This window comes from Cibotium barometz, chromosome 35, assembly GCF_041138505.1.
Source record: "Cibotium barometz isolate CiBa-2024 chromosome 35, ASM4113850v1, whole genome shotgun sequence".
NCBI classification, from domain to species: Eukaryota; Viridiplantae; Streptophyta; class Polypodiopsida; order Cyatheales; family Cibotiaceae; genus Cibotium; species Cibotium barometz.
Window position 1 is genome coordinate 35,941,682 of NC_141080.1, and position 23,377 is coordinate 35,965,058.

Genomic DNA, 23,377 nt, shown 5'->3' on the forward strand with positions numbered 1-23,377 from the left:
AAGAGGATGCTACATAGATTCCAAGAAGTATAGATTCAGCATGTGAAGAGAGAGTTCAATCAAGCTGCAGATGCATTAGCAAAAGGGGGTTTGGGCAAGGATCTGGAAGTACATGCCATCAATGTATCCCATCCTAGCTAGATATGTTGGAAGAGAGAATTTACAGGACATTGAAGATTTCTTGCACACAGGTCTTATACCTGCAGATTTGTTGAAAAGATAGAAATATGGTTCTATAAGGAAAACTTTATAGTACACTATTTTAAATGATCAACTGTATATGAAAGGCAAGGACCTAATTACCTTGGGTAGCCTAATACCCTTGCACAAAAGCAAGCAAGGGTGTGAGGCCACGTAGCTCAAGATAAAAAAAGCTAGATTTGTTAAAGCTGGCACTAGACAATGTCAAAAATAAAAAATCTGGACGATACTAAAGCTCGCGAATGCTTAAAAATAATAAAGCTGGATGATGCTAAAGCTAAACGCGGCACGATAGAGTCCATCATCTTGTTGTTCTCCCACTCCCTCGATGATGGTAAAGTTGAACACGTCACGAGATAAAGTCCATCCTCTCATTGTTCCACCACTCCCTCGACGATGGTAAAGTTGAAGGCATCACAATGGAGTCCATCCTCTCGTTTGTGCACACCTTTGGGAATAATGGCCTTGCAATGAGTAATGACAATGGCCTTGCAATGAGTAATGACAATGGCCCATATCCAGCCTTTCCATGAGGGCAACGAGTGGATGTGCCGCCTCCTCATTGCCTTTCTGTCTAGTGATGCGTGGTGGCTTTGAGTTCCCCATCCCCATAGCTGGCACCGGCCAGTGCCCCTTAGAGCAATTCTACTTAGCCCTCCGCGACGAGGAGCTGCATGAGGATGCCTCTGGCTTCTGGCGCGAGAAGGCTCTCCTCTCCGCTTTCATACTTGAGTGCATCTTAGAGAGCTTGGAAGAGGTGTGCTCTAGCAATTCATAAGGCTTACAAAGGCAGGAACCCATGTAATTTTGTGCATGTTCTACGTCTCCCTACACCTTGCACACACACCAGCACTATTTTTGTCATGCTATAGTTAATTTTGATCAAATTATTCTAGTTAAAGGACCAGTTATATGGAGACTATAGCTATTTGGGGCAGCACCGCATACATGAACAATGGAAAGCACAAGAGCAGTATTGAAATGAAATATATGTAAACAAGTCAAGATAGGTAGGCTTTGTTGTTGCCGCTATAGAACATTGCCATCGTAAAGAGGAAGACAATGCATATTTCCATACCATGTACATATATTATGAAGTTTGTCACATGTGTTAGGATTCAGAAAGGCCCCACCAAGTAATGCCCAACCCCTGCACCCATGTGTACTCATGCTTTCGGCCGTCTAGTCTGAGGCCAATGAAGTAGACGTTAATGTGTAGGTTGCGATCATTTAGGAGGCAAAATTTGTGTCTGGCCTTGCCGTGGAAGTACCCGGCAACGGCATTGCCTTTGTCTCCCGCTTGCCACATAGCAGTAGCAACAAAATAGTCAGTTTAGAATCACATCAGGCACACGGATTTCACACACACACACACACATCATCATCAACACCAGGTGCACTCCATTCTATGAAGCTTGCAAAATAAGATTGTTTTTTCTTTAATTCTTTTATTATATTTTGTGTGAGTGCTTGGTAGCATACTTCCTGTAATAATGTAGAGCATATTTGAAATGCTTGAATGAACATGAATTTGAAAGCATACTTGGAAACAATGCTAGATTGACATCCGTAATCGATGAGCTTGAAGCCTCTTCTTATATTTGATGGGGATTCAAAAGTACCTCACAAATTAGAAAATTACAAATTCATTACCACATTTGAAAATGAGTTTTGCATCATGAATCATTACATAGGACTAATGGCCACCTTCAACACTGAAGGTGTTTTGGTCCACATTCGATATCGAAAGTGCTATTTGGGAAACGGGGGAAGGGCACATTCTCCTATGTTTATAAAATTTTGGGGAGGACTGTGCCAACTCCTTGCCATACTTTATGTATGATTGTTTTTTTACTTCACTCACATAAATGAGCACAAAAATCCTATGACTTGATGAATGATGTGTAGCTCAGATTCAAATGTGTGGTAATGAATTTGGAATTATCTACCTTGCATTGTACTCTAAGATCTCTATCAATGTCTATCAATTTGTCACGTCAATAAAATCATAGGCTTGATGTTCATGCTTGTTCGAGCTCTATAAGATGTTCATATAAACTTCAAAAAGACACGCATACAAAGAGGATGTGCTGTAGAAATGGTATGGGTTACAGTGTCCATCTTCATTCAAGCACTTCAAGATATTTATATGTGAACGGAAGGACACACGTTCTTTCAAAGTACGTTGACAATGCATAGGTGCAAGCAATCAAGAGGATAAGGGTACCCAAGCATTCTAGTTTTGAGGAGAGTTCCAAACAGGGAGGAGAGCTTTGCCATTATGGCCTCCTGCCATGAAGGGATATGTGGAGGGAATTTTGCCTTGACATTGACACTAAGGAAGATTTTAACTACTGGATATGTATGGCCTAGTCTGAGAAGAGATGTTTATCACCTGTTGACCGTGTCAGAAACAAGGCAAAAAATTGTTGCATTATGAATTGAGAAAGACTATTGTATCATATGGTGCTTTTGAAAAGTGGGGATTGGATGCAATTATTCCTCTACCCACTACTGCTAGGGGCAAGACCCATATTTTGACTGGAGTAGACTATCTCACTAGATGGGCTGAAGCTAGTTGTGTGAAGCAAATAACTGCTAATAAAGAGGTTTCTTGATTTGTTTTTGAGGATATATGTGCTAGATTTGGCATGCCATTGGAGCAGTTGACAGACCAGGGGCCTGGATTTAGAGGATATATTGTATAGGAGCTTATGAAGAAATTGCATATCACACATAGGTACTCCACTCCTTACTATCCACAATGTAATGGGATAGTAGAGAGATTCAATGGAGAGTTGTGCAGAATGCTAACAAATTGTCCGGAAGAGCATCCTAGGTAGTGGGATTTGCATGTTTCCTCAACACTATGGGATTACATGACAATTGTCAAATCAGCTCTACTGAGTTTTCACCTTACCATTTGGTTTTTAGGAAAGAGGCTATGTTGCCCATTGAAGTTGAGATTCCCAGTTTACAGTTTCTTTTGAAGCATCAAGAAAGGAATTTAGATGAATATGTAGAAAGGTTTCTAGATCTTCAAGAGTTTTAGTTAGCTAGAGAGGAAGCCTTGGACCATTATATCGAGTTAAGCAATCAGAGAGCACAACAATTCAATGAAACTGTGAGAGACAAAGGTATCAAAGAAGAAGATCCAGTGCTCATGTACAACAACACACTGGACAACACCTTTTAGACCAAGTTCCAAATTAAGTGGAAGGGTCCTTTTAAGGTTGTACACATATATGAGAATGGTACCTATCAGCTAGCTGACTTGGATGATTAGTTGCATTCCAAAAGAGTCAATGGTTAATTTTTGGATTATAGTCCAATTAAGGTTCCTATGGACCAAAAGGATTAATCCAAGTGTGGGGAGAAGATAAATCCAAAGAATAAAAGAAAATACCCAAAAATGAGTAAATGCTCACATAAGATGAAGAGTTGACTGAGTACAAGGTTTATTAGTTAAATACTATGAGATATTACTAAAAAAATGAGATATTTTGGAATAATGATACATTTTTGACACCTTGGTAAGGAGGGGGGAGACTTCAAGGAGGTGCCTATTTCACACATGTGGTGGAGTTTTTAATTCAATAAAATTGTGATATTTTTATCTCTCTCTCCTGGATCAAACCAAATCAAAAGGGAGCCAAACTAGGTCCAAATCTTGTCCAAATTCAGCCAAACTGAACTGGAAAATTCTAGAACCCAGTTGCACTTGGTTAGAGGCCTCCCTCACCTATAAATAGATCCTTAGTCTTTTGTAAAAAAATCTGTGAACTATACCATGCCAGTATTACATTAAAATAATGATATTTTTTATTATCCTTTAAAAATCCTCTACATTTTGGAGAGATTGGAGTTTCTCTCTCTTCTCTCTTAAAACTTCCTTGGAGCTTCCTCTCAACACACTAACCAATTGATTGGTTGGGGGCTTCTTTTAAGATAGAGAAGCAAGTAAAAAAAAGAGGTAAAGTGTAATTTTATGGTTTTTCTCTACTATTCTCAATGTTTTCACTTCTCAACCCCTCTCAAGCTTGAGAAGTTTCTAAATTAAGTGTTTATAATGCAAATCAAGCTTTTCTTAAGAGTTGTAAAATGAATAATTAAGAAAAGTTTACATTTATGCTTAATTAGGATGCTTTTTATATTTATCTCTCTCTCCCTAAAAGAATGGTCATTCCTATGACCAATTCTCTATTCAAATGATGCTTCTCCTTGATAAATTCTCAATTCACAAATCAAACTCTAGGCTTGTGAAGCCAGAGGTTAAGAAAGTGGCTTTTTATACTTTTATGCTTCTAAAACTATGATAATCTTATGATTTAAATCCATAAGTTGGATTTAAGTTTAGAAGATAGTTATTCTATCATAATTGTATTACTAAGTTTATTCTTTTCAAAAATATTAAAAATTATCAGTAATAGCAGCAGAGCTATGGTAAATTTTTTAGGTAAATTTTTTAAGAAATTGATACATGATTCATTCTTATGCATAACGTGAAAAGAGGGTTGTTACTAATGCTCTGGCCACATTCATGACACTCATTGATAGTGCCTTGAAACCTTTTTTAGGAAAAGTTATTGTGGTTTTCCTAGATGATATCCTGATCTATAGTCACCACTAAGAAAGAACATCTCAAACACTTACGGCAGCAAGTATTTGAGAAGTGCGTTGATGATCCACATTATGCCCACGTGTGGAGTGTCATATATAGAGAAGAGGGATCCCTTGACTACAAATAAAGATAGCCCCGTTGACGAGATAGACACTTCCACTAATGGGGTGAGTCTTGAGAGATGTCTCAAAGGGACAAGTCACAAGTGATGAAAGAAATGATTGAAAGAATTTTTCCATCGATAATGGTTACCTACTTTACAAAGGTAGAGTATGTATACCTTCAGACTCAGACATTAGGTGCCGAATTTTATATGAATGTCATGATAGTCCGAACTGGTCATCCTGGAATACGGAAGACGTATGCACTAGTTCAGAGACTCAGAGACAATTTTATTGGTCTGGCTTAAGTAAGGATGTCCAAGACTATGTCTTAAATTGCCAAAAGTGCCAGGTCAATAAAGCTGAATGCCTAAAAGTAGGTGGTTTACTAAGTCCACTAGAGATCCCAAATGGCAAGTGGGAGAGTATCTCAATGGACTTTATAGTTGGATTACCTAAAACAAATAGAGGCCATGATTCAGTGGAGATAGATAGGTTGACTAAAATGTGTCGCTTTATTCTGACAAAAATGAAATGACTACGCCTGAGTTAGCAAAGCTATCATTGAAAATATCTATCTACCAACCGATATAGTTAGTGATAGAGATACAAATTTTAACAGTCACTTTTGGCGTGCTCTTTTCTTCAAGAGATTGTGCTAAGTATGAGTATGGCTGATCATCCTCAAAGTGATGGTCAAACTGAGAGAGTCAACCAAGTCTTGGAGGATATACTACAAGCACATGTATGTAAAAAGAAAACCAATTGGAAAGAATATTTACCCATATTGAAGTTTGCTTATAATATGGGTAAATATTATAAGCAAACTTCAATATGGGTAAATATTATAAGGGGGAGTGGATACCATTGCAGTCATGTGAGGGTGTTGATTCACCCATAGAACTACTGGTCAAACTACCCAATGGCACCATTGACCTTGCCAATGCTAGCAAAGAATGTATCTTAGGAGACGTTCGAGAACACCTACTAATCATGGGATTTGAGGAAGTACAAGACGCAAGCTTCAAGATAGAACGTTGAAAGGTATTAGCTTTTTCCTCATTGATTTTTGAGTTGATTTTTCTTAACCATCCATGCTCTTGTGATATTTGTTCATATGTGTTTGTGTAGATTGGGAGACGTATGGAGAAGTCTTTCATGGTTCATGGTTCTTGGAGGGACGGGGGTGTGGAATTGCAATTAGGAGTGTAATTCGGTAATGTCAATGTAATTATTTTTCATTGTAATCTAACTTTTCCCTTTTTGGTCGATAATGTAATAAATGACATGGACTATTTGGATCAAGTGCAATAAGTTCAATTTGGATAAGTTTGTATAAACTTATTATCTGGATATGTTTGATTAAATATATTGCTTAGATTAAGTATTATAATTAAAATGACTATGTTTCATAAAGTATTTTGGATGGTCGGCCCTTTTTCATTAAGTGTGAAATTGTTGATTTCAAACCTTGATTTCTTCTATAAATAGGGAACCTCCCTCATTTTTGTCATTTGTATCACTAGCACTCCCACGCACTTTGCTAGCATATATTCCCTCTACAACTTGGATTGCACTCTCATTGCGATCCTAATGGATCATTCCATGGCGTATGAGATTTTTCTTGCATTCCTAGAGAGGACTGCATGGGCTAGCTAGCAAGAGCTATTTCACATTTTCTCTCGCACCATTGACTTTGAAGAAATCATCCTCCTTTTGTTGAACATGACTACAAGGAGACCTTAGAGTACATGGAAACATACATAAAGCCCTTTTTTGTGATCACCCCCAATAGTAACACTCTTTGGGTCCCTTGCGAGCTTCTGCGCTACATCAACAAAACCGATGCAGACTATCCTAAGAGATTGCATAGGTACCAACAAGTTGTACAAGAAGATGGGCACTTCAAGGTGCTCTCCACTCAGGAAATGGTTTCCCTTGGTAAGGGAAACATTGGCACCAATTTTTTGTCATGGATCTCAACATTCATTCTCATGTTGAATGAACAAGACTCAGATGATGATGTTGAGGTCGGTGATGTTGCCCTGGCTAATTTAGTTACGGACAAGGAGGTAGATCCAAATCCTGAGCTCCTTGATCAAGTGCCGGAGCAAGCTCTGGCCTTAGTTCTTCTTCAACAACATGAAGAGGCAAAAACAGCTGAAGGTACCACCTCACAGCCCAGTGGAGAAGGGTCATCAGCAGCAATGGCGGCGCACCACCAGATATACCCGAGTTAGCACTAAGTACGCTTAGCTCCGTAGTGGCAGATGGAGAGGAGTTTCTCTTCTTGTAGGACTTAGAAAAAATGTTGAAAGTAAAGAAAGATGAGTCCTTTGCCATTGGGCTAGATTGTCCTCTTAACAACAGATCCTCTCAATACATGACGGAGCAACTTGTCCTAGTTGATGGTATGATAGTAGAGTGTCCAATTTGTTCAAGGGAAAATGCAAGAAGCTGAGTAGGGTCAAGTGCCCGAGGAGGAATTCAAAGAAGTACAAGCTACCTTGCCCCAAGTCAACTTGGTGCATTTGCCTCCTCAACAATTAGATGAGCACAAGTCATCAATTAACATTGAGCAACCAGATGTGATAGAATCTGATGAACTACACTCAGTAAGTTAATAAACCCTAGTTGTTTACTCCTATTCATGGTATGATTGATTACTAAAATATGGTTTGTATGCAGCATGTCATGGAGTTGGATGCCTGGGCACATCGTAAGGGTGGCACAAGGGATCCCTTTGGAACTAACTCTGAATTGGCCCATTACATGAGCCGTATTCCAACAAAAGACATTATGATTGTCCACAATTCTTTTAGCCCAATGGGAGGATTCCAACTTTTGGCTCTCAAGGCCTTATCCGAAGTGTTGTGCTTGTTTAGCATAACTATGCTAGTCTCTAGAATGGCTGTCACACAGCCTGTCATTCCACTGGCCGCATATCACCCATGATCTCACCAACCATGCCAGTGGTGTAAGTGTGGGGCCTATCCCCCAGGCACGTCATCAGTGTCCATCGCCTCACTAGATGAGCTCGATATCTCAACACTCCCCTCGAGCTCAACTCGATCTCATGTACACCAAGCGAAGCTCTGAATCTGCAGAGCTTCTCTGTACTACCCAATGCTTTGGTGAAGATGTCAGCGACCTGATCCTGTGTACTAATATAAACAAGATCAATGTCTCCTACCAAAACCTTCTCTCTGACAAAATGGTAGTGGACCTCTATATGCGTCGTGCGAGCATGAAAAAATGGGTTCCTGGCCAAATGTATACTGCTAATGTTGTCACAAAAAATGACAACTTGTCTATCCACTAATAGACCCAAATATGCAAAGTAGCTTTCTCAACCAAGCTACCTCACATGCTGCCATAGCAGCACCTCTGTACTCGGCCTCTATACTGGATAGAGCAACCGTAGGCTGCTTCTTGCTGCTCCAAGTCACAGCATCACTCCCCAAAGAAAACATGAAGCCACTAGTAGATCTTCTATCTAAGATACTACCAGCCCAATCAGCATCTGTGTACCCATGTACACATATCTCTGTCCCAGTTTCATAAAATAGTCCACAATGCAAAGTAGACCTCACATACCTCAGTATGTGTCTCAATGCATCCAAATGCGGCTTCCGAGGAACCTGCATAAACTGACTCACCAACCCAACAGCATAGCTCAAATCTGGCCTGGTGATCTCGTCATGTAATCAAGCTTCCTACTATGCACCTATACATAGTAGGATCCTCCAAAATCTCTCTTGAATCTGCACTCAACTTGCCATTCTGATCCAATGGCACTGAGATAGGCTTATAGCATGTCATACCATACTTGGACAACATGTCCAAGCCATACTGTCTCTGCAGTAATCCAATACAATGTGGCGACCTAATCACCTCAATGCCCAAGAAATATCTGAGCTCCCCCAGATCCTTCATCTCAAACTTCTGTCTAAGCAAGATCTTTACATCAAAGATCTCTGCATCATGGTCCCCCGTAATGATCAGGTCATCTACATAGATGACAACAAGCACAACCCCTCTATCACTGTGTCTCACATATAGCAAAAAATCTGCATTGGCTACATGAAAGCCAATAGTGATAAGATATTCTCAAAAATCTTGTCAGACCATGCTCTTGGTGCTTGTTTTAAGCCATACAGGCTTTCTTCAACCTGCAAACATGCTCGGGGTGACTCACATCCTGCAAACCAGGTGGCTGCAACATATACACCTCTTCCTGCAAATCCCCATGCAAGAATGCATTCTTTACATCCATCCTGATGTAAAGACCATTGCTTTGACACAGCCACTGCTATCACAACTCTCACTGTTGCCATCTTGGTAACTGGGCTAAAAGTTTCCTCATAATCAATGCCATATGTCTGCGCATATCCTTTGGCTACCAATCTAGCATTGTACCTTCTTATGCTTCCATCACTGTTATGTTTTACTTTGTACACCCACTTGCATCCAATGGCTTTCTTGCCTTCAGGCAATTGCACTAAACCCAAGTCTCATTTCCATATAGTGCATCCATCTCCTCATCCATAGCTTTCTCCCAACACACATTTCCAACAGCCTCATCAATGCATGTGGGCTCTACAACCTGTACAACTTTTGCCATGTATGCATAGTGATGTGCCACATAACCATTATAGGTAAACCTCTGCAAAGGATTCTTCACTCTCCCAGATCTTCGCAGCTTTGCATTCATGGCTTCCATAGCCTTCTTTACACCAGGTGTTCTCATAGCTGGTATCCCAAGATTCTCATCAAGGCTCATCTCTGAGCCACTAGACTCTCCATCAACATGAGAATGCCCTGTAGAAATGTCAGGCATACTAGGGGACTCAACCACTTTCTCTTTGCCTTTATGTGAGCAATGTGCCTGTTTTTCTGCTCAGCAACTCCATTTTGCTCCGGAGTGTATCGGCATGTAAACTGTCTCTGAATACCATTCTTCTATAAAAATTCAGAGAACTCATTGGAGAAGTACTCTCCCTCTCCATCTGACCTTAGACACTTTACATTTTTTCCTGTTTGCTTTTCAATCATAACTCTGAAATTCTGAAAATGAGTGAACACCTCACTCTTCTCCTTCATGAAGTATACCCACACTTTCCTTGTGTGGTTATCAATAAATGTCACACAATACCTACAGCCTCCCATAGACATGGTCTTCGTAGGACCCCATACATCTGAATGCACAACATCTAGTGCATTTTGCTCACATTTCTGTCACGTGGAAATACATGCTTTGTTTGATTTTCAAATTGGCATGCTTCATATATTTTGTGCATACCTTCAACTTTAAACTTTGGCAGCCCTGTCTCACAATTCCTTTAGTCTGCATAGACTTCATTCTCTGCACATTCACATGTCCAATTCTTTTATGCCAAATGTCTGTGTCTGCAACAATTCCTGAACCATTTGCAAACATCGCAGCACTCACTTCAAGCATGTTTACATTCAATGTAAACATTCTGCCCACTCTGTTGCCTTTTGCAACCAGCCTCCTGCACTTGTCTTTAAAGTCTTCAACATAACAACCATCAGGGTTAAACCGAACCTGCAGACCCTGCTCAATCATTTGGCCAACTGAAACCAGATTCTTTGTTATGTTCAAAACATGAAGTACATCTACAAGGTACTTCACTTTACCATCCTGCAGAGACAATGGCACATCTCCAACATGGGCAATTGGACGAGCAGTGTCATTCCCTGTTTCCACAAAACCTGGTCTTTCAAGGTTTTTCATCTCCTTGAACCACTCCCCATGACTTGTCATCTGGGTTCGAATCACCTGAATCAACGTACCATACATCATCTTTATGTGTTGCTTCAACATTTTCAGACATGGCATTAACGACATGCTGCATAACAAACAATCTTTCATTATCCTCATTGTTTCTGCTCGAGGCTGCCTAGTTGTTTTGCTACAATTTTCCATTTTGCATGTCAGCTTGCTTCTTATAACAATCTGCATGCACATGTCTAGGCTTACCACACAATAAAAGCATCCACGTGTATCATTATACTGCCTTTGCCAATTTCCACGACCTCTTTGACTCCCCCTGCCTCTGAATTGGCCTCTTCCACCTGCGTGTTATTGTTGTTGTGAATTCTGGGACTGTTGTTGTTGCTACTACTAGCCATAATTCTGATTACCTATTTGGCCAACTCCTTGGCCGTGTCCACGGCCTCCTCTACCTCGTCCTCTTCCTGAACTTATGTAGAAGGCTTGTTGCTTTGAATTGTTTTTATTTTGTGAGAAAAATGTTGGTCTTCACCCAAGCTCTTCTCTTCTATAAGCAACATAGACACCAAATCTGTGAAATTGGGAATGTTTTTTTTCCGAGTCTAAATAAACGTCTTGAACGCCTTGTATTATGGCCCGAGACCACGTAGACAGACTTCCACCTTATTATCATCATCTACTGAAATGCCAATAGATGCAAGGGATTCCACAATACCCTTGATCTCTTCAATGCATAGTCATTCACAGACATACTCTTTTTCTCCATAGTATGAAGTTCATTCTTCAACTGTATCTTTCGTGCCTTGGTATTCGTTTTATAGAGTTTTACCAAGGTGTCCCACGCCTCCTTGGGGGACTTGGCATCCTGTATGTGCCCAATCATGGTATCCTGTATACTGATAGAGAGCCAATACATAACTTTTCTGACTCCTTGGTTCCAATCCTTGAACTCTTTCACATCTGCACCAGTCGGATTGATCTCCGGTATCTCTGGTGCCTCTTCATGCTCACCTTCTATGTAGTCCCACAGTAACCCTTTTCCATCAGAAAATTTATCAACCTGAACCTCCAAGCATGGAAGTTGTTCTTGTCAAACTTCTCAGCAACAATTTGGTTTATGCCATCATTTGACATCTTGCCAGACACACAAATTTACCAGAAACAGCACTCTGGTTTGTCCTGCACAAACTGCTGTATTTTCTGCAACAGTACTCTACTACACTCAAATGTCACAACCAGAATGTCACAACCAGTGGCCTCAATGTGCATACATACACCCAATGGCAACTATTTGACCTCCTTGCAGCATACACAATGTCTGCACAACCAATCTATCTTCTTGCAGTTCTTAAAACAGAGTTCTGCATAGAATCGATGACTTACCCACAGTGCTCGAAATTGCCTGCTTTTCAAAAAACGGAGGTCCTAGCACGCCCGAAACGCGTTTTCGGCCTGAAAAATTTTCTGTTTGAGAAGACAATCTAGTTGCCCTATAGCTTTACTCCCGCGCAAAGAAAGCTCCTCAATCATAGATCGTTTGCCGGTGCCTTCTGTAGAGCTCCCGACGACGACAAGGGTGTAGTTGCCAACACAAATAGGGAAGAGTAGATGAAGCTCTTACCCTCGTACCGCTTCCTCTTGCTTGCAGCTCAGCCCTTAGCATGAACCAGGCTCTGATACCATGAAAAGATGTAGGGGAGAAGAGAGCTTGAGCTTTTGCAAGCACACACATACTCACAAAACCCTAAAAGAGAACACACAAGGTGAGAGGCTGAAAATCTTCTTCTTCTTCACACAACACTCAACACACCATATACAAAGATAAGAGTACACACAATATAAAAAGGTACTCAACCAAATACATACTAGGGTTCTCTATAGTGTGAACCCAACTAAATGAGCTGGCGCTATAATTATGCCAGTCTCTAGAATGGCTGTCACACAGCCTCTCATTCCACTGGCCGCATATCACCCATGATCTCACCAACCATGCCAGTGCCTATCCCCCAGGCGGGTCATCAGTGTCCACCGCCTCACTAGATGAGCTCGATATCTCAACATTCCTCTCATGTTGGAAGGGGACCCATATTGGTAGGGAGGGTCTTCCTAGCACGTTGCCCTTGTGGAGGTGGAATATTTTGTCCTTCCCATGGTGGAGGACCCTGCTCGTGCTCTTGCTCGCTATTAGTTTTGATTATTCTGTGCTGTCAGGATCATGAGGGCGCTTTCTACTCCCAGTAGTAGCATTGGCAAGATCAGGCGGTACTTTACGTGCAATATTCTTTGTTCGAGCCATGGGTGAGAAAGTGAGAGTGAAAGTGAAATGCCAAAAATAAGGCCATAGAGTCTTATTATAGATACTTCAACATTGTGAAACCAAAAAAAAATAATGTCCTTTATAATTTAATGTTGTTTCACCCAAAATTTGTCATTTCTAACCATTGTAGCACGCCATGTAGTATGGCATGTTGGCCCACTACTTTGGTTCCATTTAGCCTTATTGGTCTCCTTCATGCGGAGTTGGACTACTTTTGCAATTTGAGATGCCTTTGCTTTCTCCTTCAATAAGCTTCTAGTCAATGTGTATCGAAAAAACCAATAAAACATTTCAATGAGGTAATTTGTTCGTGTCACCTCTCCACCATGAGGAGTGTTCTTGAAATAGATTCCCTTTGCCCTATAATGTGATTTCTCCATCCCTTGGGTGCTCCACATGTTGAGGGAACCATACTTTTCCAAGTAATATGATCCATGAGCATAAACAATATGCTGGAAATAAGCAATTGCATGAGTGATTATAAATACATATACATTGTAACAACTTGATAATAACAAAAAAAGTTCCATGTAATGGATGATTGATGTTCCCCCCCAACTATCAATGACCAGTTCATGAAGAGATCCATGAATGCTTTGGCTATTAGCTCTACGAAAGGTACTATGTATAATATGTTAAGAGATACCAAATACACAAGACATGTGTCTTTTATAGTCCCTGCAAGAAAGGAGCAACTAGATTAGACATAGATTCATGAAGAGATCCATGAATGCTTTGGCTATTAGCTCTACGAAAGGTACTATGTATAATATATTAAAAGGTACCAAATACACAAGACATGTGTCTTTTATAGTCCCTGCAAGAAAGGAGCAACTACATTATCCTAGAATTACTCTAAGGTTATCCTAATTAGCCTGGAACAATACTCCTAGAGCACATGCCTTTTATACTCCCAAGGCCCATGTGCCCTAATCCCACATGTAAATGACCCTAAGCCCATGTACCTAGGCCCATCCCATGTTTATCCTAAGAACACTTTGTTACAAACCATCTCCTTAGTAACATGATTTCGTCCTTGAAATCAAAGGGTGGTCGTGCCCAAAGAAAAGACATATACAAGTGGCTATGTACAAAATCCAAAAATCACATCCATGACTGAATGTCAATGTAGCGAAAGACCCATACATGAATCATATGAGCCCCAGGGTCAAATGGAAAGGATGAAGGGCTCCCGTCTCACGATGATGAAGCTATCTATGCAACTGCTTGGATTGAAAGGAAATTCGAGGCATGCAAAATACAAGGCAATGGTCCGATGTAATCTGATGCAAGTGGAGAGGATAAGGAACCACTGTCGATGACAAAGCTAGATGAGTATCCTCTAGAATCAAAGAGATATGTATGGTATACATCCCGAACCATCAAAGCTGTAATGGTAGTAGCTCTTGGGTCAAAAGGAAACCTCAACTCCGAAGCCAAAGTAATGGTAGCTCCTAGATCAAAAGGAAAGCTTGACTCTCTTTGCCCTCCATAACTGTTCTAACTTGTGCTAATGTAAAGTATTCTTTTAATGATCAATTAATCATTTTTGGTTCAATTCTCCACATACATAATCCATTCTCTATATAGGAAATTGAATTACCTAAAAATGATCAATTAATCATTTTTGGTTCAATTCTCCACATACATAATCCATTCTCCATAACTGTTCTAACTTGTGCTAATGTAAAGTATTCTTTTAATGATCAATTAATCATTTTTGGTTCAATTCTCCACATACATAATCCATTCTCTATATAGGAAATTGAATTACCTAAAAAATAGCCCATATTTCTTATCCCTTCTCTATATAGAAAATTGAAATACATGGATACTAGTCCATATTTCCTATCCATTCTCTATATAGAAAATTGAATTACCTAAATAATGGCCCATACTTCCTAGATATGGACAATTGAGTAAATGGGGAATATGGTAATCTAGCCATCTACATAACTAGGAAATCTCTCCATATTCCCTATATATTGTGAAGTTCTATATGTAGCAAACCACCCAAAGTTCCCCAAATGATAGAGATTTGCAATAGTAACATTAACGTCACTTACTAATGTTTATGCATTCCACTTAGCATGGAATCATTCTATAACATTCCCATCACCATTGCATCATCATTAAATTCAAACTTTGCCTTCTTCTCACCATAAGATCTCATGCACCTCTTATCGAGGATTATATGACAACAGAGATATCTCCCAAATGCACCAAAGTCACAGAAATATGCATTTAATGTTTGCAAGAATCATGCTAATGCCATCAATTTAACTCCAAAAGATGTTTTCCATAGCCAGGGAGTTTCGTGTGTACCTCATTCTTCTATTCCATTTGAGCTAAACACAACAAAATTCTAAGATTGAATTAGTAAATTGAATGAGGGATAAAGGGCCTTGCATAGAGCATTAGAAAAAAGCTTATCCTATGTGTCAAGGTCCCAAATCCTTTTTAAAAACAAAATTCAGAACCTAAGTTGAATAATGTCCCATAGGCATCTGCACCAAATCTCATGATTATCAAACATTTTGTGTATAAAAGTATCTCTTCTAGCAATCAAATGATCATAAATGTCAATGCAACCTAACCCACCATTGAGCTTAGAAGAAGTGTTGAAAGAACATTTACCCCTTTTATTCTTTTTATTAGACTAGAGAAAGGTTCTAATAATTCTTTTAAACCACGCGACGACATGCAACTTTTTCCAATCCAAAAGAGGGAGATAATACAAAATGTAAGGAATGATGATGTCTTAAATGATCTCAAGCTTCACACGAAGGGGCCACTTAGAAAACTTCCAAAAATTAGCCATCTTATGAATATTATTTTGAACCCACTCAATGAGGTCTTTGTTTTGCTAACTCCTACCCCAAGAGGATAGCCCAAATGTCTAAAGATATGACCCTTAGGAACCCTTTTACCATGCCACACAAGGAGGTCAAAATTATCAGCACAATGAAGTTAATGAGGGTGGACTTACTAACATTCAAGTTAAGACTAACAACTTTAGAGTAGAGGTTAAGGGTTTCCATGCAAGCATTGAGATTTGCATTAATGTCTTTGAGAAACATGAACGTATCATCAACAAATCCCACCCCAACAAGCTGCTTATTTAGAAGGAACTCTTAAACCCAAAATCTTACCCTCATTAGACATGGCATCAAGATACATAAATAGAGAGTGATTAGCAATAGCAAAGAGAAGAGGGCTGAGAGCACAACCTTGCCTGATAGATGTGCACAGATCAAACCTCTAGAGAGTCTACTATTTATGCTAATTTGAGAAGAGGCACCTTTAGCCAAAACAAAGATGAGATTAGCAAAAGTAGGGCTTAAGCCCATCATAATAATGACCTTATTAATGAAATCCCATCAAACAATGTCAAAAGCTTTGGAAAAATCAAGGTGCAACATAACCATATCTTGCTTAGTGTACATAGCATAGTCCATACCAATCTAAATAGTGAGAATGTTGTCCATAATGGATCTAGCACCCACAAAACCATATTGAGAAGTGTGATTATGAGTTTTCAAAATGGGCCCAACTCTAAAGAGCTTTGGCCAGAATCTTGTAAAAGCATGATAATAGGTCTCGAGTGGGTCAAGGTAGAGCAAAGGAGCTGCTTAGGACTTAGTTTGATAACCCCTTGCTTCAGCTTCTTTGGCATGAGTGGACTAAGTTTCATTAATGATATTAGTGAGATCAAAGAGCTCATAATCTCCCAATGATGAACAATGAATTGTTTTGATAAGCCATGAGGGTCTTGTCATTACCCAGGTGATTAAGAGCATAGAACAATACATTATCAAAACAATGAATTGTTTTGATAAGCCATGAGGGTCTTGTCATTACCCAGGTGATTAAGAGCATAGAACAATACATTAGCTTCAAAGGATTGGTCCTAGTGCTAGAGTCCACAAAATCGTGAGTATGATGGAGCCTTTTCTTTGCTCATAGTCACCATAATTCCCATGCTTTTCTTGTGCTTGAGATTTCCCAAACTTGTCCTCCATCACACCAATCCGTGAGGATAATGTTTCAAAATGAGAATCAAGCTTGAAGTCTAAGGTCTCCAACCGTTGTACAAGCATTTGCATGAGGGTGTCATGGTTAACCGCCGCTTGTGTCCCTTGAGAAATTTGATTATGTACATTGCCCCCATTGTCTTCATTGATGAATGCATCCCTTGCATCCATATTACCTTCCATGTCCTCATCACCAATGATCATTTCTTGCACAGCATCCCCACCCTTGCGTGGTCTTCCCTTCGGCATAGTGAAGAAATGCAAGATGTTGGTAGAATGCCCAAATGATGTCGAAATTGGACAAAAGAAGGTTCTATGGGTAGGTAATGGTGTCTACTATCCTCCCAAATGAACACAGTAAGAATTAGGTGTGGGCAAGTACTCTCTGTTTTAGGGTTTATGCGGGACAGCTGAAAGTAGTAATTTGGCTCTAAAATGCAAAATATATGTCGGAATTAGGATTTTGATGGCTCTATAGAAAGCTAACGGAAGATAGAACCTACCCCTAAAAGCATTTTGATTCAGTCAAAGTGGAAGTATATTCTGTTTGACTTTGACCAAAAAGTCAACATGACTACTTTGACCAAGATTGTGATATCCGATTAAGGGGTTCTATGGCTCATTTGAAAACTCTCAATGAGTAGAATAGAGTCGTGTAATCACTCGGACCTAATCCCAAAAACCCTAGGATTGAATTAGGGTTTTGTAAAATCCCAGAAATTTCTAAAATTCGGTCCCAAAGCTCAATCCGGCTACAAATGATTGGTGTTTCTCCCCTTGGTAGTTGTGAATAACTCTTCAAGTGTATCCATGGGGTAAATCTCCAATCAATAAGCTTGTTTGGCTCCCTTGTTGGAAAAATTCCGCCATAGTCTCCTTTGTAATTGGAACCAAATCTCAAATGAAAATGCAACTTCTCAAATCACCATGCAATACTCTTTGTATCCCACAATGTCATGAAAGATCATATGCACTCTTTGTCCATCAAAGCATTTGCAATATCCACACAATATGACGGAAAAAGGGGCCCCATTGCCCAAATGCATCCACAAAGTCGATGGTGAGGATTGTTGAGGACGCGCGTTGAAGCTTGCCGATCTCCCGGCCAAGCTCTTCTCACCCCTTCACCGAGTTTTCCTCCAAGGTGAAGGTTGAGGCCATGTCTTCACACCAGTGTACCTAATCCCCCTTTGTACCGCTTTTCCAAGGCAATCACGACACAAAGAGTTCAAGCCATTCTCCCCTTGGCCTCTCCAACCAATGCCAAGGTACCCTCACACATTGCTAGATTCTATAGAAACTTGAAGTGGTAGCAATGGTGAGTGTAGGTACAAAATGATGTGGATAATATCAAATGATAGAACAAGTTTGTTGGCTTACAAGTATTGAGCATGACTCATGCCCTTTTACAATTTAGAACTCATCAATAAAGCATGGACTCATGCCTCAATCCATCATCCAAAAGCTCCAACACAAACCAACAATTCACAATGCCCTCACCATGGCATTTGCATAAGCATTTGTTAACCACAATCAAGGCATTTGCAATTGCATTCCAACAATCCCTTTCACATCATATTGACAAATGCATGCTTCCAAATGCTCTCTCTTATGCCCATGTGTAAAACATAGCATTGGCATGGCTATGTATAGCATCCATAGTGTCCATATGGCATCAAGATGAGCATGAGAGACTCCAAAAACATTGCATAAGCTTGCTATTCCATCAATGGCATGCCAATTGAGACATAATGAAGAAAATCCCCCAAAATGTGATCTATGAATTGGCCAAGCTCATGTGGAATCAATTCCTTTCACCATTGCCATCAATAATGCATGGAGAAGCAATATTGGCATGTGAATGGTCAAGCTTTAATGGTTAATTTCTAAAAATTAGGGGAGTTTGAATGTGTCCAACCCTAATCCATTCCCAAGCTCCACCAAATGCTTCAAACTTGCAAGAAATTGATCAAACCACTCACCAATGTCATCCGGAAAGCTTCAATGGTAGAAAATGTTGAAGAAGCCTCTTGTTGAAGAAAAACGTAGCCTCTCTTTGCTCTGAAATTTGCAGCCAAATAACACCTCCCATGTGCTTGAACAAGGCTTGAAAATATGCTCCAAACAAGGGCTAAGAACCCTATTGAAAGGCTTCCAACTCATGAGGTAGTAGAGCTAGGCTTCACCTAGCTCTCCCTCCACAGTTTTCAGCGCAAATTTCAGGCGTGAGCATGCTGCAGCCCGCCGTTTTTTGCTTCTTTGCCTCCTTCATGAGATGATTAGACCACCAATGATGCCTATGAAGAGTGTACAAGCTTAGCAATGAAAGATATGGTTCATGGAAGGTAGACTAAGCTCAACTTTCAGCCATGGAGAAATGTTCACAAGCTCCCAAATCTTGAGAAAAAAATTTGCAAGAAGAGGCTCAAATGAAAGATCTCAGTGAGCTCTACAAAAACCCTAAGGTTTGGCATCAAAACGGGTAAAGGAAGAGCATCCCATGGCTATGGAAAGCTTGAGGAAGAAGAAGATGATTACTAAATATGATTAGCAGAAAAGTTAATTGCAATTACTCACTTGCCCTAAGTTTTGGCCCGACTGCCCCAAATTTTTGGTCCAGAGGCCCAAAATTTGGTCCAAAAATGGCAAAATTGGCCAAAATCACTCAAAATTCAAGCAATTTCCATGAAATGCTCACCATATCCATGAGATTAAGCAAGATTAGAGAAGATTTGTCAAGAATCACTCAAGGATTGCAAGAAAATGAAAAAAAATTAAAAGAAACTCAAATTTTCAAGCAAATTTTCCCAACAACCCATGCATGCCCATGATCAAAATCAAGAGCTCTGATACCAATTGGAATGAAGGGATGTAATGCATGAAAAATATGAGTAATCACCATGTAAACATGATGCCTAAGTGTGTTTAGTCTCTCACCAAGAGAATGGAAATAGCCTTCCACAAGCCAAGAGAGAAGCCATGAGCTCCAAGAAACATAAGTTTCCATTTCTAAAAATGATCATCAAAAGTTACAACCATGGTCCAAGTCCCCTCTTTTATACATGGACTTGTCCCATTATTAACCCTATTGAATAAAGTTCCTACTTTATTACATCTAGACTTCCTGTGTCAAAGGCATCCTTGCATGTGCTTCAAAACAATTCCTTGAGAGAGGGCTAAAAGGCAATGAAGAACGCCACAAATAACCCATCCCACCCAAGAGATTTCTCCTTCGCAAGTTTTTGTAAGGCTAGCCAACATTAATCCATTTCCACTTCTCTTTCCAATCAGTTAGCCCTGTTAGCATATACCTTCTTCCTAACCATGTCTAATAGCCTGCTCTTTGCCTGAAATCTCCTTTGGGAACAATCCTCTCTCAAAAAAAAAACTACACCTTTCAAAAAAACATTTCACCTTTAAAAAACCACTTCTATGAATCCTAAACCCACTTGCATGCTAGATGGAGTGATAAGACAGAGCTAATCCAAAGTAGCAAGAGCTAAGCCTCTAATTATGCTTTGATTAAGGGCTAATCCACCAAAATCAGTAGTGTAATAATTAATTATATTTCATGATCCTCTGATTAAGGTGGACTAATCCACCAAGATGAGTAGGGTAATTATATTCTATTTCAATTATCCCTTGGTTAACTTTTAACTCTTAATAAACCCTTAAATTGAGATCAATTTAGGGTATTAAAGATGGATTAAAGTCTGGATATGCACCTTCCCATGAATCTATCAAGCACTCCATTATTGTAACCACCATCGTATCAAATTTTTGGTTCAGATAAGTGCAAACTTTAGATACTAGGTGTTAGGTAAAATAAGTCAATCTATTTTTATTTATTAATTAATAAAGCCCCTTTACGAGGGGATGTAGCCGAGCTAGAAGCTGCATCACACACTCAACCCTACGGTGTCACAAGGCTTGAACCCACGACTTCTTGGTTAGGGTGGATCGTGATGAGCCACCACTCGAGCAAGTCAATCTCTTTTGAAAACCTTTGTGATTGTAAAAAAATCCAATCAATTAATTAATGAGGGGAATCTTTGTGATGGTTTGTTGGAGAACCTTTGTTAGTAAGGTTTCTCTAAACCTTAATAATAGTTTTTTTTTAATAAACATTGTACCACGTCGCTTGCCTCGAGAGCCGGCATCCCTATGTCCATCGTCTACCTGTCAAAGGTAGTAGTAGAAGGCAAGAAGGGCATCGTACACAGAGAGAGAGAGAGAGAGAGAGAGAGAGAGAGAGAGAGAGAGAGAGTACATGTATGTCTCTCAGTGAGAGCCAAAGGGGGAGAGAGAGATGATGATGGATTTGGCATGCATGCAGCAGAGAGGGATGATGCTACCTCAAGCAGTATAGAGAATCCTATGTAGGGTTTTTAATAGGGAAATGGAATTTTGGTTCCATAGAATTTTCTTGGTGAATTTAAAAAAAATATTTGTGGAGAAATTTCGCTTGTAGATGCGAGCTCGATATTAGTTTTAATGTGTAGGTTATGATTAACCCTATGCTATGAATGTATAAAGTTTTAATACACAATTTTCCCCACATCGAACAACCTTTACACATGTTCAAATGTTATAGACTTGTTAGAAGTGTAACCCTTCATAAGTCATATCATGGTGCTCTTGCCGATTTGTCAAAATTACCAAGTCACCATCATTTTACTTTGTTCACTCCCTCCCTACAACCATGATGGTTGTGAAAGGGCCTCATGAACCCTTTCCCCCATGGGGAGAAGGTCCTCAGAAAGGGTTTCCTAGGCTGTTTTCATATGGCCCATAGAAAAAAGCAGCTCAATCCATTTCTAGGTGTTCCAATGGCCATTCCTTACACCTTCCAAGCTTTTGTCCAAGTTGAAATTTGACCAACAGATTTACATACCGTATTATAAAATTACAAAATCACACTATATTAATCTTCTTTTTTCAATGTGAGAGTTACTAGGAGTGGTGTTCTTATCCAGAGGTGCCTCTATAAGTGGAGTTGGTAAGGTATTATGCTTGGCATTCTTATACCAACTCTTGAGAAACTTCAAACTTCAAGTCTACTCTTTTCCTCAATGGGATTTGGATACTAAGCCAAGCCTTTAGACAAATTTTCTAGATCCATAGGAGCTTTCTCCTCTTCATTCGTTGGCTTAAGTAGCATTTTCTAACTTTCATCACTTTTGAAACAAGCATTAGGGGAAATATGGACTACAAAAAGGGCCATGTAAGGATTAGCTTAAGTTATTAATTTTTTGGGTTTAGAATGGTAAACTTAGCTCCATAGTAGGGGACAAGCTAATGAATACCCTACTTTTGGGTTCCTTTTTAGACTAGTAACTCCTAGATACTTTCCTATTGTTACTCTAGGGTGGTCCACTCACTTTTTAAAAAAGTTACCACTATTTCCTAGAGTCCATTCTCATTTTTAAAATTTTTATGTGTGAGATTCCTTGGAACACTTGCCTTTTTTATGTGGTCCCACACTTCTCTCTTCCCCAAATTTGAAAAATGCGGATAAAAGGGATCCTAAAATTAGGGTTTTTTTTGAAATTTTTAATTTTTAATATTTTTAAATCAAAAAGGGGTCCCTCAATCATATGTAACCCCCAAAAGTACCTTTTCAAGGTCACTTTCAATCAATAACTATCTCTTCAAGCCCCGTACCTTTTCCATCATATCTCATGCATTTATATGTGGTCCCACACCTCTCTCTTCCCCAAATATGGAAAATGTGGGTATAAGGGACCCTAAAATTATGGTTTTTTTTTCATTTTTAAATTTAATATTTTTAAATAAAAAAAGGGTCCCTCAATCATATGTTACCCTCAGAAGTATCTTTTGAAGATCATTTTCAACAATAACTATCTCATTTTCCTTTAATGATCCTTTCATCTTACTCTAATCCTTCTTTCATTGCTGACCTTAGTCTAAACCATGCCTCCTTTAGAAGATATTACTAACACAAGAAAACGTAAGATAGATCTTCATATTTGTGTAGAAGAGTAATATGCATCAATGAAACGTCCTTTACGTAAGACAACCATTGGATAATGCATCCACTTTACTTAGGGCTTTAGGGAAAGAAACATGTAGACTTATGGGTTGATGGTGCACTCTATCCACATGACCCATTAACCTTAGATAACCCACCATTCACTGATCTGACTAGTTTACTACGTCACATTGGTGATGGGAAAAACGGGCTTCTTGGATATTGTAAACGTCTAACAGTTTGTGGCTCGGGGCTTTCATGCAAAATATATACACATCAAATTGGCATCTTCAATAAAATATTGAAGATTTAACAAAACAAGTGTAAAATTTAGAGAATATAAATAAATACCA